The sequence below is a fragment of the Mesocricetus auratus genome, unplaced genomic scaffold, assembly GCF_017639785.1.
Source record: "Mesocricetus auratus isolate SY011 unplaced genomic scaffold, BCM_Maur_2.0 Super-Scaffold_100021, whole genome shotgun sequence".
Classification (NCBI taxonomy): domain Eukaryota; kingdom Metazoa; phylum Chordata; class Mammalia; order Rodentia; family Cricetidae; genus Mesocricetus; species Mesocricetus auratus.
Window position 1 is genome coordinate 4,008,890 of NW_024429202.1, and position 14,194 is coordinate 4,023,083.

At 46.2% G+C, this 14,194-nt stretch overlaps 1 long non-coding RNA gene across 3 annotated transcripts; it reads left to right on the forward strand.

Annotated features, from left to right (window-relative positions):
- Window positions 1–1,539: 1,539 nt before the first annotated feature.
- On the forward strand, window positions 1,540–5,347 carry LOC110341304. 3 transcript variants are annotated; one of them, XR_005870197.1, is made up of 4 exons: window positions 1,540–2,565; window positions 2,688–2,872; window positions 4,252–4,483; window positions 4,606–5,347. It is a non-coding gene; the product is annotated as an uncharacterized LOC110341304 (long non-coding RNA). The 3 variants fall into 3 exon arrangements; XR_005870198.1 differs by lacking the exon at window positions 4,252–4,483 and having other exon boundaries at window positions 1,544–2,565; XR_005870196.1 differs by lacking the exons at window positions 4,252–4,483; window positions 4,606–5,347 and adding an exon at window positions 3,201–4,211 and having other exon boundaries at window positions 1,545–2,565.
- The last annotated feature ends 8,847 nt before the right edge of the window (window positions 5,348–14,194 follow it).

Genomic DNA, 14,194 nt, shown 5'->3' on the forward strand with positions numbered 1-14,194 from the left:
TTAGATGATATTAAGAATCACTGTGCCTTGTTCTCTATGTGACAACGCTGGTTGTGTGAAGTGACTCATCTGCCACATTTACATACTTAAGAATTTACAAGTGACATGGCAGAACCAAGAAGAACACTGGCAGACATGTGACACTCATTTTTCTGTCTCCTACTGTGACATACGGTTGGAGTTTCCCCCTAAGACTCACTTCCTCCCTCAACCCTTCCTTTTAAATAGGCTTTGTTGGCTAGAACTGGGACTCTCGGGGCTATCCTTGTCTCAGGGCTCACAAGCATCCGTAGACAGTGTTGGCAGAGTACTTCCTGTTTGTAGAAAGCCCCTTGAGGGAAAACTATCCAGAGAGGGTCAAGTATTTACTGTTTTCTAGGAATCCTGGGGCCTATGCAGACTCTAATATTTGAGACAGACTCACCCATTATATTGGCCTAATCTCTTGTCAGAAACACTTTCCGAAACTCCCACGGCTGAAGGACTGTCCTTTTTAAAGAAATTCGATTTATTCCTTTTGTTTTCTGTGTGTTTTGTCTTCATGTTTGCCTGTACACCACATGTGTGCAGGATGCCCTCAGAGGTCAGAAAAGGACATTGGATCTCCTCGACTAGAGTTAGCGATGGTTATGAGCCAACATGTAGGTGATGGGAATGAAACCCCAGACCCTATCAGAGCAGTCAGCGCTCTTAACTGCTGAGCCATCTCTCCAGCCCTGGGACAGATTCCTAGCACACCCTTAGTGGGCGCCTGCCGTGTGTTAGCCCGGCCATGGCAAACGGTTATGGAGTGCTCGTGCTGTAAGGACACCGCTGAAAAAGAATTGTCTGCCACAGAGGAGGGGGGAGGGAGAGGGGAGGGAAGGAGGGGGAAAAGGGAGGGAGGGGGAGGGAGGGAGGGGACTAAGCCAGCTCCACTGAGGGCCCTGACATCCTTGTGGAGTAGGAAAAGGAATAGCAAACGGGTAATGACAACGTGGTCACAGTGTTACTCGTATGATCGCATTAATCTCCTCACACCCCATGAGTGGTATCCACGCCTGTTCATACTTAGACACAAGTGTAAACTTTTACATGAAGCAAAAGCCCCCCAAGCATCTTGAGCAAAGTCAGGCACCCCGGAGACAGTGTAAGAGCTCGACACAAAGGCTCTCCGTAGTCTCTGCCCCTCTTTCCCTCTGTGGAAGTTTCCTCAGTTTGAGTATGCGGCATGTGGAGAGCCTGGCAGCAAGGGCAACGGAGCATTCTTCCGGGCAGGCCACAGAATGCTTTTCACTACACAGCACCGGAGGGAATAACGGGCCAGGCAAACAAAGGCCATGGCCTCGCCACATCAGCAGCTCCCAGTGGCGACAGGAAGTCAGGGCAGGGTGGCAGGCTTAGCTGGCATCTCCAGACAGGTGGCTCTCTGGCAGCAGCAGGCACACAGCATGGTGCTGACGGGACAGACACAGGGTGGCCTTTCCCCTGCTCCCGTCCCATGCTGCGCTGGGAAAGGTCCCCAGACACTGCCACACTTGTCACAGAGGCCGGGCTGCGTTTCTGCTTGGCAGCAGAGAGCCTTGCTGACTCCATGCCCTGTACCTCACTGCTGGTCCTGTGCCCCTTCTCAGCTCTGAAGCCCGGGCCTCAGCCTTGGCTCTATGGACCAGGCGATAGATGACATGACTCCTCACGGAGCTCAGAGCTCCTCACCCTGTCGCCTTCACGTGCAGGTGGTCGTTTCCTGTGACAAGCAATGCCATATCCCCGATAGCCACAGCTCCTGTCCCTCTTACTGAGTCTGGGCATAATACAGCATGCACTGCATAGCAATGTTTTAGTCAGTAGCAGGTCATGCACTCTTAGTGACATGGAGCTGCCTCTGTTTGTGATATACACTTTGTGACATCTGCATAGTACTGGTCACCTAACAGCACATGGCTCCAAGTGTCATCAGCCATTAGTGACAGTCTGCCTAAAGCCTGTCAAAGCAAGACAGAGACCACATGGTGATGCTGGCATCTTCAGGTCTGATGAGGAAACTGTGTTTAGATCTGAGAGCCCTGGAGATGTATGCAGCAGGAGAGAGAAAATGAGTAACCCGCCTCTTCAAGAATGGAATCGTCAGCTGGGCCACCTGGGTCCCCGCACTGGGCTGTCCTTGCCCAGGCGGGCACTGTTTACCTCCGTTGCTTGTTCTCTGACAGTGTGAGCTCAGCACTGCTTGACTCCAATCAGCCCATGAGCTTCTGGATGTTTCCAACTCTAAACAAAGATGGAACTTCCCCCATAGCAGCCCTGCGATGGCCTCCATCACATCCTGTCCACCCCGGGGACTGCCTCCCACCTCCAGACTTTGGGGGTGGGGGACAAACGCTGGGCGTTTTCTCCCGTCACCTGACTGCTGGAGGCAGGAACAAGCCTCCACAGGGAGGCTCACACAACTCAAACAAGGACTGGGAATGGCTCCCTACCACAGTCAATCCACGGCCTTTTCCACAGGCGGCCTCGCCACGCCACCAAAGGCAGATTCAACATAAAGTGAGTCACCCACACCTTTGCCCCCAACAGAAGGCCGTCCTGGTAAGGCACTGTGTGGAAAGGTTTCGTTACTGCCTTTTCCTTTTCTCAGACTCTGGCAATTGGGCAGCCGTTCCACTGTTGGGTCTGTAACTGTTTTTCTGTTCTTTTGTTCCTTCCTGCAGGTGCAAGGCCCGTGCCTTCTCTATCCCACATCCTCACTTCTGAGAGACATGATGGACGGGGGCTTCCTGTGCCCTGCTCTCGCCTTTCTCTGTGACACCTGTGCCCATCTGCGAGTCTCATGGCTCTTCTGGAATCCGTGGCACCCTGGAGACTGGTTTCCACTTTAGCTTGTCTAGACAGGGTCGTAAGTATTTCAAGCTGGCCTTGAATTTTCTGTATAGCTGGGGCTGTTCGTGAACCCCTGGTCCTCCTGCCTTGGCATCTCAGGTGCTAGGCACATAGGTTATGTGTAGTACAAAAAATAAAACCCAGAGACAGATATTGGGGCTCAGGATGGTGGTCATAGAAGCAAAGCAGCCGTCCACTAGCTTTTACCTCTACCTCAGACTGAAAGGAATGTCCTCTTCTCCAAAGTGGCTGGAGAATAGATCTCTCCACAACCCTCAGACTGCAATCGTGTCTCCACCAAGCCCTCCAGGCTGCAATCCCAAACTTCTGCCTCTTCCTTTTAGACTTCTCAAATCCTGGGGCTAAAGGCATGTGATCCAAAGTGCTGAGATCATCTTTGTGTGAACTCTTTCTCTTTATGACTGGATCAATTTCATGAAGCTCAGCGCAGCCTTGAACTACCAGAGATGTATCTGCTTGTCTCTTGAGTCCTGGGATTAAAGATATGTGCCAACACTGCCTGGCTCTATGCCTCTATGGCTAGCTAGTATGGCTGCTGGAATTAAAGGTGTGTATCACCATTGCCTGGCTCTGGCTTGTGGCTAGCTTTGCTTTCTGTAACCTCAGGCAAGCTTTAATAAATCGTAAACAATATAACACCACAGTCAGAACCCACGATCCTGAGATTAAGAGTCTCATGCTCTGCCAACTGTTCATTTTTTGTACTTCGAGTATGAGATACCATGCCTGAGCCTGGCGACTTTCCTGTGTACACATTCCACTAACATCCAAATCCCATCCTGCCAAGACCCCCTCCATCTGTCACTCATCTCGAAATGTCCTCAGCAGTCGTGGTCTGTCCATGATAAAATGTGCCTTAAATTTTATCTGAATTGATTAAGCCACCTCCCCTTTCAGAGAAATCAGAAACATACACATACACTTTACCTATTTATGTATTTATTGATATGTATTCATTGCATATAGAAATGGGTTTTAGGAAAGTGTAGCATGCACTGCCTGCATTCACCCCACTCTCTCTTCCCCCACTCTCTCCCCTAGATGGTTTTGTTCCCACTTTTACATCCTATATACCTATATTTTTAAAATCTAAACTAGCATTCAGAGTAATGGGTTTTATTACGGCATTTTCATAGCCACCCCCTCCTTTTCTATCTTCTCGTCCCCTGAGCTCCAGGTTGTACCCTTTAGTCCCAGAAGTCCCCCTTCAGCCTATCATGTCATGCCGCATATTGTCTATGGACAGCAATCATAAACTAGCTGAGTGTGTGCTTCTACTCCAACCGTACTTCAAACTTCCCTGCGCTGGAGAGCAGTTTTGCTTTGTTTCTCACCGCCGGCTCTTTTGTCTTCCTTCTGTCCTTGGATATGCAGGATGGAAAACGAGGGCTGGCCATGGGTAATCCCAGCCCCTCTGCAACCAACATGGGGCCTCAAGGGGCATCTGTGGATGGAGGGTCAAAGACCTCTCCCCACGCCGAGTGCCGCTTCAGAGTCCCGTGCTCTGAAGCAAGCAGGAAAGGATTCTTTGGGGCTCGGGGCACTCTGCTTGTCAGCAAAGCTGCTGGGTTCGCCTGCAGTTAATCAGCTCGGGCTAGTTTGTAAGGTTTGCTCTGTTTTGTTTTTTGTTTTTTGTTTTGTTTTGTTTTGTTTTGTTTTTTTTTTTGGTTTTTCTTGGCTTTCCTGGGGTGGAGCCTCGAGACTTGTCCCTGCTTTCCCACCATGCAGGTCATTTGCCGTCCCGCCCTCGTGACCCAAAGGAAAGTCCTCTGGTGCTGCCAAGGAGTGCCTAGTTGCAGAGATGTTTGCTGTTGGGTGAGGAGCTGAGCTGACTGGCAAGGCCAGTGTCTGGAGAATCTGCAGAGCTGAAAAATCACCGGGTGAACCCAGCCAGGCTAACACTGAGGGCTCGAACTATTAGAGTCTGTTCATTTCCCCCGGAGCAGCTGGACAGATAGCCAGAGGCTATACATGCAGGCCAAGTCTTACACAATCTCTTTACTCATAAGAAGAATCTAGAGAAAAAGGATGATAAATGAGAAAGATACACTTTTCTCCCATGGCCGCTTGCTCTTGGAAATTTGAATATGTTCAACACTAAAGCTGCCAAGAAGATGTGCCCTGGGGACTGACACTGCCCTCGTTATTTTGGGCCATGTCTTCTCCTTGGCGACACAATAATTCTTGCAGTGTCTTCCAATTTGCTAGCATGTGGAGAGAATCAAAAGCCACCTTTGTGTTTTGATGATCAGTAGAAAGGCTGAGGGTAGCGTGAGCACAGGAGTCAAGTCACTGTCCCATGATGCCCAGGCATCGCCTGCATAGCAGGGCACTCTGTCAGACCTAAGCACCGATTTTCTACTTGTGACATACAAAACCTCCCCATAACAACTGGAGCTCTGCACACAATAGCCCTGCCACAGGCTGAGCCAAATCCAATAAAATAAAGGAAGATGTTTATGGCATTTTACCCTGGGTCCCTGCAGAGCAGCCTGCTGCCACCCAGACGCTCACGTGCATCTATTGTCCACCCTAATGGCTTCATAAGACAAATCCTCAGGAGGAAAACAGCCACCTGGAAATGGTTCCAGGAAAAATGCGACTTCATAAAGGTTGGTTGCAAATCCCACTATGAAGAGAAAAGTCACAATTAGGGTGTGCATTCAGGCAACGCCACTGGAGGTTTTCCCGCAGCCTCAAAGAATGAGTTTTGTCATTGAAATGCTAGTGAGGCATGAAACCAAGCAGGGCTGTAGACCAGAGTCAGGTCACGTGTGTGCGTGCATGTATGTGTGTGTGTATGCATGTTTGTGTGTGTGCATGTGTCTCTCTGAGGTGTGTGTGTGTCTGTATGTTTGTGTGTGTGCATGTGTCTCTGTGTGGTGTGTGTGTGCATGTTTGTGTGTGTGCATGTGTGTGTGTGTGTGTGTGTGTGTGTGTGTGTGTGTGTGTGTGCTGTTAAGAAGTGGATTGGTTATGCCCTCTTTAAATTTGATGGAGCAGAGGACTGGAGAGATGGCTCAGTGGATGGGAGCACTTGCTGCTTTTGTAAAGGACCTGGGCTCGGTTTTCAGCACCAATATTAGGTGACTACAACTGCCTGTAACTCTAGTTCTAAAAGGTCCAGTGACCTCTTCTGGCCCCTGTAGGCACTTGCACACAGTGTTGAACACACAGACAAGCAGGTACACACACACACACACATGCACACACGCACACACACATGCACACACACACGTGCACACACACACACACACAAATTAGAGCCATTAATATGACAAGGAATGTGTGGCATATTTTAGAGACTTGGAGAACAGCCCAGAGATGGCAATGGGTTGAAAATCTACAGGGATTTGAAAAGCAAATGAGACAGGTGGGACCATACCACAGGAGACTCAGAAGGCAGCTGGATGAAAATGTGATGGGAAACATTTACAATGAAATGACACCTGGAAGCATCTGGGGTTATCCTGAACAAACAGTTTGGGTGTAGAACACACCACAAGAAGAAGGTATTTTTCTGCCTCTAAAGATTTTTTAATGTATTTTATTTTTTCATTTTTATTTAAGTTAAAAACAAGGTTGCTTCACATATCAATCCCAGCTCCCTCTCCCTCCCCTCCTCCCTCACCTTCCCAGTCCCCCACCCAATCTCTACTTCATTCCCAGGGCCTCCATAGAAGATCTCCAGAGTCTGTCATTTCATCCAGGGCAGGGCCTAGGCCCTCCCACAAGAGTCCAGGCTGAGAGAGCATCTCTCAATGTGGGTTGGGCACTCAAAGTCCATTTGTATGCCAGGGATAAATACTACCCAAGGCTCCTCACTGACATCCACATTCAAGGGGTCTGGATCAGTCCCATGCTGTCCACACAGCCATCAGTCTGGGATCCAAGAGCTCCCCCTTGTTCAGATCAACTCTTTCTGTGGGTTAAACCAGCCCAGTCTTAATGCCTTTGCTCATCAGTTTTCCCTTTCTGTCACTGGATTCCAGAAGTTCAGTTCAGTGTTTAGCTGTAGGTGTCTGCCTCTGCTTCCATCAGTCGCTGGATGAAGGTTCTGTTTCCCAGACTCTCTGGCAGTGGGATTGTAGGCTGGTACTTCCCTGACCCATGTCTAAAATCCATATATGAGTGAGTACATACCATGTTTCTCTTTCTGTGACTGGGTTACCTCACTGAGGATAAAACACAGTAAAACCTCATTTTCCTTTTGGTATACAGTTCCGTTATCTTTAGTGTGTGTGTGTGTGTGTGTGTGTGTGTGTGTGTGTGTGTCTGTCTGTCTGTCTGTCTGTCTGTCTGTCCGTCTGTAATTACCATCAACATAAAAATGCAGACTAGCTCCATGTCCCATGCATCCCCAGATTCCTTTTCATGTACTCAAAACCTTTTCTCCTCCGTTCTGTGAAGCCCTGGTCTGTGTCCCATCATTTCTGCCTTCCAGAGGGGGTGAATGGGCTGTACAGCACCCAACCTTTCAAGACCAGCTTCTTTCACTTGGCGTGATGCCTTTGAGACTCACCCACATGGCTGCTGCGTGCATTAATGGTTCATCCATTTTCATGGCTGAGTCCAGAGTACAGGACTTGTGAATGGACACATCATGTCCACCCGCTGGGGACATCTGAGCTTTTTGTATTTGATTTCTAGGAACAGAACTTCTGTAAACACATCTACTAGGTCTTTGTATAAACACAGCTTTTGCTTCCTTAGGAGAACACTCTAGCAGGGTGTTACTGGGTCAGTGCAAGTGTATGCCCAACTCTATGTACAGCTGCCAAATGTCTTCCAGACCAGCTACTGTATTCTACATTTGGGCTAGCAAGACAAGCAGTGTGTGTGTGTCCCGGTTGCTCTGTGGCTTACAAGCTCCTAGTAGTGCCAACATTTTCCGTGTTAGTCACCGTGTTAGTCATTCTAATGCAATAGGATACCGTATATGTCCCACTATGGACAGCTGAAGTCTGCCTTTCCTTAGCAGCTAATGACTCTGAGGGTCCTTTTGTGTAGCACAGAAAAAAAGAGACTGATATTGGGGTCCAGACTTCAAATTGAAAATCAGAAAACAAAGTAGCTGGGCACTAGCTCTACCTCAGACTGAAAGGATGATCCTGGCACCACCAAACCTCAGGCTGTGGTTGGAGAATCCTGAGACTTTAATGTGTTCCTGTCCTCAATGTGGCCAGAGAATGAATTCCTCTTTTCCTCAGTGTGGCTGGAGAATGGATGCTCAATACTGAGACCTTGCTCCTGTCTTATATACCTCCCTAACATTGGGATTAAAGGTGTGTGGTCCCAGGTGCTGGGTTCAAAGGCATGAGCTCTGTTACTCTTCACTCTTGTGTAGGCCGTGGTGGCCTTGAATTAAGAAAGATGCATCTACCTCTTAATCCTGAGTCCTGAGATTAAAGGTATGTACCACCACTGCCTTATCTCTATAGCTTAAGGCTGACTTTGCTTTCTGAATCCTCAGGCAAGATTTAATAAATCATAAATAATGTATCAGCACACTTTTTTGTCCTATTCATGATCTCTAATTCTTTTTTTTTTTTTTTGGTTTTTATGAGACAGGGTTTCTCTGTATTGTTTTCGAGGCTGTCGGTCCAGCCCAGCCTCGAACTCACAGAGATCCGCCTGCCTCTGCCTCCCGAGTGCTGGGATTAAAGGCGTGCCCACCACCGCCCGACTCATGATCTCTAATTCTTATTAGCAAAGTCTGCACTTTTGCACTTTGTCCTTTTAAAATTATGTTGTCCCTCTTCTTAAAAGTATTTATTTTATGCATATGAGTGTTCGAATATCTTATGCACCTGAGTGTGCATGGATGTGTTTGCTCCACGTTTGTGTGTGGCATCCACAGAAGTCAGAGGAACTGGAGTCACAGATGTTTTCAAGCCACCACATGTGTGCTGGGGACCAATCCTTGAGGAAAGCAGCCCGTGCTCTAACCACTGAGCCATTTCTCCAGCCCCTGCTCATCTCCACAGCTCTTTGTAGACTCCGGTCGTGTCCGTTGGTATGTATCTCATTTACAGTATTTTCTCCCAGCTCCCTTTTAATAGTCTTCTGTGAAAAGGTTTTAATTTCGGTTAACTTCAGTGTTTTTTTCTTTCATAGTTCCTTTTTGGTGTCATGTTTAAGAACTATTTTACTATACTCAGGTTCCAAGTATTTCCTGTTTCTTCTAAAACACCCATAGCTTCCTGCTTTGCATCTAGATATACAACCCATTTCTATTCTGAACACAAAGTGTGAGATTCAGATCCAAAGGCTTTAACGTGTTTACGTAAATATGCAACTGTTTCCACACTGTTTGCTGGAGACACCATGCTTCCTCCACCCAAGTCTCTTTAGAGCTTTCATCAAAATAAAAATGGCCACACGTGTCTACTTCTGCACGCTGGAGTCTACCCATTTGTCCCTTTGCCTGGCCTCCATCAGTACCACACTGTTCTGGATTAATATTGCTTCCTTTAATGTTAGATTTTAAGTAAACAATTCTTTTCTTTGTTGTCCTTGTTGACCTTATTGGAGCAGTTGACTCTTGAACTCACACACCTGCCGGGATTACAGGTGTGCCTCTCACTCCTCCCATTTCGTTATTTTTCAAAATTGTTCTAATTATTCTACTCTCATTGCTTCCCATACAAGTTTCAAAATCACTGGTCCATATCTGTAAAACAAGATCATATTTTGTTGAGGGTTAATGATATATTTATGAGACATGAGAACTGCCTTCCTTGTGCTATTAAATCTTCCAGCCTAAGAGCACTGTATGTTTTTGATTCTTTTCATAAGATTATGATGAATTGTGGTTTTTTCTATATAAAGAGAAAAGCCATATGAAAGACTGTACTCAGGGGTGGAGTAAGAAAGTGCCCTACAGTGGCTAGTTTTTAGTCACAAGGACGTATTACTTCCTACAAATGGCTTGACTGAGATTGTGTGCCCCTTCTAACTGAATTGTAGCCACTAAATTCAAGCTTCCCCCCAAACTGTTTTTGTAGACAGATGTTGTATGATTCGCCCACCCCATGGTGCACTGCTGAGATCTGCTTCTGTTGGCTTCACACCTCTCCTAACATGTGATACCTACACAGACACGCAAATTCTCTGCAACCTTAAAAAATACACTGAAGAGACTAAAACTAGAATTTTCTTTCTCTCTCTCTTTCTTTCTTTCTCTCTCTCTTTCTTTCTTTCTTTTTGTTCTCTTTTGTTGATTCTCTATGATTTCCAGGAAAAGAATGGGACAGTGCTAAGTTTGTGGGCACATTTTGGTAAAAGAAGACCATGAAACAGGATGGAGGTTGTAGGTAAACATAGAACACACACTCTGCGAAGGAAGGAGAGGGCAACAAAAGCTAAGGCTGAGCAACCTGTGTGCTCTGAGTCCACTTTTGGTCCCAGAGTTCTGACGGGTCACGTAGATGGCTTATGCAGGATGGGTTAGCCCTGCGGTAGTTAGATCTGGATGCCCTCTCTGAAACCCTGTGAAGGGCCCTCAGTGACTAGAGCGGAGCCCCATACTTGCTCTGAATACTTCTGTAACGGTGTGGCTTCCACTCTAAATGCTGGAAGAATATTTTCTTTTATTTAGAGTGGTTATACTAAAATAATCTGATTTATAGATTTGCTGTTTATATGACAGAGCCAATTTTCAAAAGTTGCATGAAACGCCTGGTAATTAAAGATGTTTCAAAGCTGTTTTTTAAACCATGCTTAACTCACCAGCAAGTTTCGCCTTCCTTACCCATTCTGCTCTGCACACCAATGCCAGGTGGCGCACACGGACTGCATGCATTTCATGGAAGGAAGGCGGAGGTGCTCAGCCACCCACACGGACTGCACGCATTTCACGGAAGGCAGAAATGCTCACCCTCCAGTGTTTAAAGGAAGCTGCTCACAGTGTGCATCCAGAGAGCAGGAGGGGTTGTATATGATCACTCTCATTCTAGTACAGGAACACACTGAAAGCTTACCCACCACTGAGACTCCTGGGGTACAGGAGCTGAGCCTACAGAGAAGGGAAATTGTATCACTGTTGAAGCTGAACTTAAAAACTTGTCAGCAGTAGGCAACAAGATACACAAAACGGACTAGAGTTTTACCAGACTGAGAAAAAAGATGAAGTACTAAAAGTAATGAAAAAAGAAGGGGCCATCAGAGCCAACATTACAAAAGTGAAAAGAATTATACAGAATTTTCCCGAAGAACTGCATACCAAAATTTGGCTAACTTAGCCGGGTGGTGGTGGTGCACGCCTTTAATCCCAGCACTCAGGAGGCAGAGGCAGGTGGATCTCTGTGAGTTCGAGGCCAGGCTGGACCGACAGCCTCCAAAACAATACAGAGAAACCCTGTCTCATAAAACCAAAAAAAATTTTTTGGCTAACTTAGATGAATTATACATGTTACTTAAAAACGAAAACAAAACAACCAACAACAACGAACAAACAAACAAAATGACGTAAACTGGGCAGGCACTGGGCAGGCAGGAGGACTCGGTGCTTTCCACAGCCTTCTGCTCCATTGCAGAGGACCAACCTGGGTGGTTCCCAGCATCCACATGGTGGTGCCTAACTGCCTGCAGCTCCATTGTCGGGGAACCTGAGGCCCTCTTGTGGAGTGCAAGGGCTCCTGCATGCGTGTGATACACAGAAACTCACACAGGCAAACAACATGTAAATAAATAAATGCATCTTTTTAAAGAAAGGCATAAGCTACCAAAGTAGTACAAGAAGCTAAATAAAATATGAACAGACTTACATGAAGTGAAAAGACTAAATGAGTAATTTTAAAGCTATCACGAAGAAAAACAGGTCCTGATGATATCACTGGTGGATCCTATTAATTACTTAAAGTAGAATGAATGCCAATCTTCCATAAACTTCCCAAAACAGAGGAGAACAAATGACTTGGACATATTCTAATGAATCCAGTATCACCCTGATGCCACACAGCACTTCAAGAGAACTGTGGCCACTGGATATCCATTCAAATACAGACGTGAAAATTTAAAAAAACACAAGATCGATCTATACTAGAAAGTCAGTCAGTGAAATATCACTGAGAATTAAAGACAAAATCCACATGATACTAGGATTTGGTAAAATATAGCAACCTTTCATAGTAAAAATACTTAAGAAACTAAAAATAAATGAGAATGTCCTCGGCCTAATAAGTGCATCTGCATAAACCCAGAGTTAGCATCCTGATGAAAGACTGGAGGTGTCTTCCTTAAGACTAGGAAAAGACCAGTGTGTCTACCACTATGCTTTCCGCTCAGCATTGTACTAGAGGGTTTAGAGAATTTATAAACAAAAAGGATTCGAATTGGAGAAGAGAAAAATGCAGACACATAATTTCAGATACAGAAAATCCAAATTCACTAAAAAGATATTAGAACTAATAAATCCAGATACAGTTGTAGAACACAGGGTTATATAGACATCTGCATAAGACATGCTTGCAACAAAAATCCAGGGAGTGAGGGGACAGACAGAGAGAGAGACAGACAGACAGAGACAGAGGCAGAGACACGAAGAGAGAAACAATAGTAAAATAAAATTAAGGCCAGATATGGTGGGATATGGCTAGTACTCAAGGCAGAGACAGGCATCAGATCTCTGATTTCAAGGCCAACCAAGGCTACATAGTGAGACCTAACTCAAAAAAAATGGAACCAACAAATTTAATAAAGATATATAAGATGCACTGAAAACTACAAAACAATGTTGGAAAGCTTAACACCCTAAATGAATAGAAAGGCATCCCATGTTCATGGACTGGAAGATGTAACACTGCTTCAATGGTGATAATCCCCAACGTTGCGTAATGATTCAGTACAGCCGTGCCTCCCAATATCAAGTTACTGCAACATTGAAAACACCGTGGTTCTGGTATAAGGACAGGTGATCAAAATGCAAAATACAGGGATAAATCCTCGACTTCATGATCAGATGATACATGACAAGACAGTTCAGCCTAAGAATAGTCTGTTCAGCAAAGTAAACCAGAGACACTGGGCGTAGGAAACAACAAACTTGGGCCTTTCCTTCACATCACCCATAAAAACTAAGAAAAAGCAAAGCACCCCTGTGAGCCCCAGCCTCCACACACATGCACACGTGCCCTCATGCATAACACACGCGCACATGTGCCCCCACACATAACACACATGCAAACTCACACAAGCAGCACTCAAAATCACGAGCATCACGGGCGGTCACAGCAGCTCACAAAAATGCGAGCTAAATCTTTATGTGGGCAAACAAAATACCATGTTTTTATTCAAATCAATGAAGAAATGATTCATGCTACAGCCCAGAAATCCCTGAAGTCATCTTTAGTGAAAGAAACCACAAAAACACCACACATTCCATGATTCCATTTATAGGAAATGTTCAGAATGGACAAATCTAGAAAGATAAGAAAGGAGTCTGGGAAGTGGATGGGGACCTAAGGGACTCTCTGTGCGATGGATGTGGAAGCCGTCCTAAGGTTGGATGTGGAAGCCGTCCTAAGGTTGGATGTGGAAGCCGTCCTAAGGTTGGATGTGGAAGCCGTCCTAAGGTTGGATGTGGAAGCCGTCCTAAGGTTGGATGTGGAAGCCGTCCTAAGGTTGGACTGTGCTGTTGCTGAGCTGTAGCTCAGTTGGAATGCTTGGAGCATAAAGCCCTGGGTTGCAGCTGCAGTACTGCGTGTAACCAGGTATGGGGGCACAGACAGCAATCCTAGCAAATGGGGAGTGTTGTGCCCAAGTTGCAAAGTCCCCAGAGACCACCAGGAAGACAGACCCACTAAACTGTAAAGGCAAGGTTTAATGATTGTTCATCCACCCATGACAGGGGCCCCGTCTAGCAAGCTGACGCAGCAGCCCCCAGAGGGAGTGAAGTTCCCTGTCTACTGTTAGGTTTTATGGACAAAAGTTATAGGATTACATCAGTCGGTACAGGTTGGTTTCTGATTGGTTGACATCTGGGAACAATTAGGAGCATTTCTCAAAGTCATATTTTGGCGTGGAATACCTATGTACCAATTATTCTCATTGGTCAGTGCTGAAAGGGAGCGTTCTGTGGTTTCTATGGCATTGTCTTGTTACTTGCAGGTGGCCTGTTGTACATAGATACCAATAGTTTTCAGAACTATATCCTGGAGACTACAGGGGAGGTTTTGGTCCCCCCTGGAGTTTCTTTTGTGGCCAAACAGTTCCCAGAAACCAAGCATCTAGGAGGTGGGGGGGAGTCTGGAGTTTCTTTGTGTTCAGTTTTGGCCCTAGACTTCAGGAGGCCAGAGGATCTGGAGTTTCCTTGTGT